This window comes from Otolemur garnettii, unplaced genomic scaffold (genome assembly GCF_000181295.1).
Source record: "Otolemur garnettii isolate 467f Iridium unplaced genomic scaffold, OtoGar3 scaffold00007, whole genome shotgun sequence".
Lineage (NCBI taxonomy): Eukaryota > Metazoa > Chordata > Mammalia > Primates > Galagidae > Otolemur > Otolemur garnettii.
In genome coordinates, this window is record NW_003852402.1 from 39808351 (window position 1) to 39813719 (window position 5369).

Below are 5369 nucleotides of genomic sequence, written 5' to 3' on the forward strand. Positions count from 1 at the left end.
AAAATCTGTAATTCAAATAAAAATAAGTTTCTTTATCCCAGTTGCTATATAAGTTATACAAATTTCAATATTGATGCAATACGTATATTGAAGCTTCTTATTCCTTAATATAAAGTCAATGCAGCAAAGAGTTCTTATATTATTAACATTTGACTTTTATTTTATTTGTGAATCTCTTTGCAAATTAGACTTAATGTATTTTAGGAAATTTCTTTCATAGCTTGGAACAAAAGCAGTTTTAAAAACTGACAAAGATTGAAAACTCAAATATATTTTAAGATGAAATACTGAAGTGAAATCATGGTCTTGGATGGCTTTTCAAATCAATGTAGCAAACTGGAGTTCCAACAAACTTCAGAATCCATCATTCCCTTATTACAGAAATGAGCAGAGGCCTGGAACACTTCCTGAATCATTTTTCCTAAGTCACACATTCAGAATTAGAATCCCTGTGACCAGAGTCCTTTCAATACACCAGGCTGCCTCCCAGTGCCTTCATGTGACTTCAGTTAACTGCGTTTGAACTTTACTACTATATGAAGCTACCTATAGAGACAATTTCAGTTTTCAAGATCAGAATGATATTTTAATAACTTAAATACAAATTTCCTAATCGTAATACCTTGTATCTATTCTTATAAAGTTTGAGCTACAGGACAATAATAAACTCATTAAGAAGACTAGAAAGTGGAGATTTTCATTTCATGTTAGTTTAGAGATGAGAGCTATATTTGTAGCAAGCATTTGTCTTCATTAAGCGATCTTTTTCTAGCCATTCCAGAAGATGAGCTGTTTCAGAAATGGCAGGGGATCATGTGAATGGACAAACTTAGAAATATTCCACTCCTCTGAGTCATAGTGCTAGAATCCCACAGTACTCCATGCAGCAGATTTTATTAAACCTTTAAGGGCATTCCAATATTTTATGTAGTATCTCTTCCCTATTTGGTTAGGAACCTCATCTTCCTATCTTACCTAAAAAAGATCCTTTAAAACAGCTGCAATTACCAACAGCAGATGAAAGAAAACATTAAAAACCAGAATATTGATAAAAGCAAGAACAGTTACTATTGAGAATAGTTTCACCTTCCAGATAACCCTACACTACAGAGAAGGAATAAAGATGCGTCTGCCATCCATAACAGTCCTCATTCTGGAAGCCACAACCCTACGGGACATGCAACCAGGAAGGGAAGACTGGGAATAATTTTTCAGCTACTGGGAATTAAATAAAACACTAAGAGGCACGAGCAAAATTCTCCATATTAGCAAATTTTAAACAACATACATGATATCATAGAAAGTAGTTTTTGAAGGTTGCAGCCAAAGACCAATTCAGATGCTAAATTAACACAGAAGACGGAGCCCGCAAGTGAGAAGCTGTGAACCCCATTTCCTAGCAACTCAGGTGTCCCATACAGTCTAACACTTGCTTCGCAACTATTTCAGATAATCAAATGTCCTCATTTCTTTGTGCATCCCTGAAGATTCTTAAATACCATAATCTATTTTCAAATAGAGACAAATTTGCTCTTAAAACAACTTCTGCCCTACATGTCTAACATTTTTGTCTAAGAACCTTGCACTTGTGCCTTTGCATTTCAAATAAATGATGGAGATTTTTCTGCTATTTTTAATCTGCTAGGGATTCTGGACATTCCCGGTATTTTTAGGTTACTAATTTACTCCCTTATGTAAGCTCACCAAAGTTGTGGCATGCACCATATATTTTGAATTCTAATCCCACCCACCTAAGAATTACTCAACAGGTGCCATCCATATTAGTAACTTTGTCTTTGGATGAGGTTAAATATAGTATTGACTGAGTTCCTGCAAACTGAGTTCTGTTTTTCAAGACCAGTTTAGTCTCAAGATCATTCAAGAACTATAACTGTGACTTTGAAATGTAGAATAAATATGAACAAAATGTCTCAGTAATTTTACTACTAAAATGCTAAAAAAAAGTTTATATATTCTTACATATGTGCTCATTGGGTGGTGCCTGTGGCTCAGTGTGTAGGGCACTGGCCCCATATACCGAGGGTGGTGGGTTCAAACCCGGCCCCGGCCAAACTGCAACAAAAAAAAATAGGTGGGCGTTGTGGCAGGCACCTATAGTCCCAGCTACTCAGGAAGCTGAGGCAAGTGAATCACCTAAGCCCAAGAGCTGGGAGGTTGCTGGGAGCTGTGTAACGCCACAGCACTCTACTGAGGATGACAAAGTGAAGACTTTGTCTCTAAAAAAAAAAAAAAAATGTGCTCATTGAACCATGTTGTTTGAAAGAGTTATCGTGAAAAAATATATATGAGTTTGAATTTTCTTTATTATATGAGATATATGTTGAATTTTTTATTAGTAAGTAACATCATATAACAACATAGAAAAAAGCACATTAGTATTATATAAGATTCCAAAATTGTTACATTGATTTGAATTCCTTTAATTTTATTGAATTTGATTTTGATTGCCCATACTTACCCATCATATCCTCTTATGACACAACACAAAAACAAATGTATCCTCATTTTTTTCCAGTATTAAATCTTCCACACAGACCTCAAAATTTCCTTTGGTTCCACTTCCTCTAGGACTTGGTATCATCACATCCCCCTCATTCTCCTGGGTCATCTTCTCTCCCTCTACTACTTCTTCCTTCTCTCCTTACTTCCCCCTTGGGTAAATTCTCTCCCACCCTGCCTTCTTTAGCGATGTGTTTTTTCTACTCTGTTCGACTTGACACTCTTAGAATGATTATTCATGACTCAATGGATAGATGCATTTCTAAGTTACTCCTTACTACACTGCCATTCTTTGAAAGACACACACCAGGTCATCACTGCCTCTCTAATTGTGAGAACCAACTTCCTCATTGGCTGCGTGGCACTTGACAGCCTTTGCCAACTTCTGCTCATCTTACTTGCCCTAACTTTCTTCTTTCTTCCCCTGTGACTTTTCACAGACTTGTGAGACTTTATTCTTGTCTGTGCCTTCAACTCTGACCTATATTCTAGATAGGATTCTAACCAATCCTTTTCACTGACCTTGAGAAACACATGTCCAATTGCCTAAACTACCTCCTACTTGATGTTTCAATAGCTATATTAAACTCTGTTAAAATATGTATTCATCATCTTCCTCCTTCACATTTTAAGCTTGTGTTCTCACTCTATAATAAACATCGGGGCCATTTTAATATCCCTGTAGTCTCCATCTCCTATGTCCAATTGCAGACCAACGGTTGTTTTTCCTATAATCCCCAGAATACACCTAGGGTAATCATTTTTAATAGTTATATCAGATCATGCCACAGCCAAGGTGTCAAGGGCTTCTTCAAGCTCCTTGACTGATTCATAACCCCCCACACACACTCCTCTCTTTGGCCTCCTTCCCCTCTCAACACCTCTCCTTGTGCTCAAACCACAGTAATATTTTCTTTCTGGAATGCACCACACCCTCTCCCTTCTTAGTCCTATTAGTTGTGCCTATGCAACTCCGTGGCTGTTATTTGTTTAAACATTTATCCCTCTGATCCTCACATGCAGTTCATTTGTGTGTTCTTATACCTTAAGATATTAGTTAAATGTGAATTACCTGGCTGTTAGGAGAACTCATCCATACAAGGTAGACTTACACCACAGAAAAGAACTTCTTCTGTTCTTAAGGTTATAAAATGATTCAATGGCGGTGATCACGTTTGAAACTTAAGTAAAGATAATTTGTGAGTAGAAATAGAGGCAGACCTAATAACCTTCTGTAATTAAACACAAACAGCAAAGAAAGGCCACAAAAGATCAAATCTACAAAAAGAGGTGGTCAGAGTAGCGCTGTGAGCAAGGCAGCACCCACCGCTGCTGAGCCAGCGCCCCCTGGCGCTCGGCAAAGAAAGCTGGCAACGTACTGCCTGGGCAGATCCCTGAAATTCGTAAGGCGAGTCGCGCTGCCCTAATTCTTTTTCCTCCACTTCCTGCCTCTGTTACAGTCTGGAATTTGTAATCATTAATAACACAGTGGTTATGCAAATTCTTAAGAACAGAGGCAAAAAATAATTCAACCCAAAAAAGTTAGATTTATTTCCTAGGTATTCTTGTATATCACACAGGGAGGGGATGCCAATTCCAGCATCTCAACTCAACCACATCAGAGACATGCGGATCCCAGTTATCCTTACCAAAAGTTCCACTGGATTCCAGCTAATACTTTTGGGCTGAAAAAACTACCTTTTTCATATTTTTTTGCATTTACATTTCTCAGATTTTGGTCTTTCTACTTTTTTGTTAGAAGCAGAGACATCAACATGACATACACACTAACTGTCACACAGTATCGGGGTCTTATAGGAATAAGAAGTAATACAAAATAAACATAGTCTGATACTCATGGAAATATTTTCACTGATTTGTAGAATCTCTAGGTACAGATTTTTCAGATGAGTATCTAAGGGCAGAGTATTACCCTCAGTTATAAACTTTGGGGATTGATTTTCCTGTCATCAAGGAGGAGCTTGCCTGTTTTCTGAATTCTCTGAAATCAGAATTAAATTGTAGTGGTAGCAAAGTAGGTGACATTTATTATGTCTTATAGTATCTGACAACTCGTGATGGTTAAAAAAATGAAGGCAAAACCAACAGGGTTTGGTTTAAGAAACATAATATGTAGTTTTTGTTTAGAGCTTTTTAAGTTAAAGCTCTAAAAATCTTTTAACAGGTACTAATCCATGCCATGTGTTTTTTATAAAGTTCACAGCAATAGCATTCTGTATTGAATTTCAGCTTTATTGGAAAGAAATGGTCACATACCTGTCTTATTATCACATTCTACTTAGGATTCACTTCACAGATGGGAAACTAAGGCTCAGAGAACATACATGATTTTTCTGTCCATCACACAACTACTACATAGCAAGGTCCGAACGAACATATTCTAATTCAGCTTGCTCCCAGTAAAACTTCAGAAAGCTGGAATTAATTCCTACAGAGTCATGTTTGTGCCTAAAGTAATTAAATCAGGAAATTCCTTTAAAACAGAAATATGTTATAGAGAACCTTTCTCTCATAGTGATTTTATCGCAACAGCTACACAGAACTCATGACATTAGATTAGGTCCTGGAGTGCTTATTTAAAAGCAGACATGCTACTTAATCACTCTCTAAAAATAAATTCCTTTTATTATTTTGTATTTCAGCATTCTGACATCAAGTAAAGCAGATCAGAAGATTTGAAAAGTTCACAGGTTTTTCCATTCCTCCAAGTCTCTGACCGCTCAGAACTCATTCAGTTCATTTAAAATGCCTACTGTGTGCTGTAAAGAGTTTGAGGGGAAGCTTCATCTTACGGAATATGGTTATCATTCCTGATGTATCTCCTGATG

The 5369-nt window shown here is 36.9% G+C and overlaps 1 protein-coding gene across 3 annotated transcripts in view; it reads right to left on the reverse strand.

Moving 5' to 3' along the window:
* Nucleotides 1-5369, reverse strand: part of NAV3 (neuron navigator 3) — a 345805-nt gene that overhangs the window by 241001 nt on the left and 99435 nt on the right. The gene's annotated exons all lie outside the window — the stretch shown is intronic.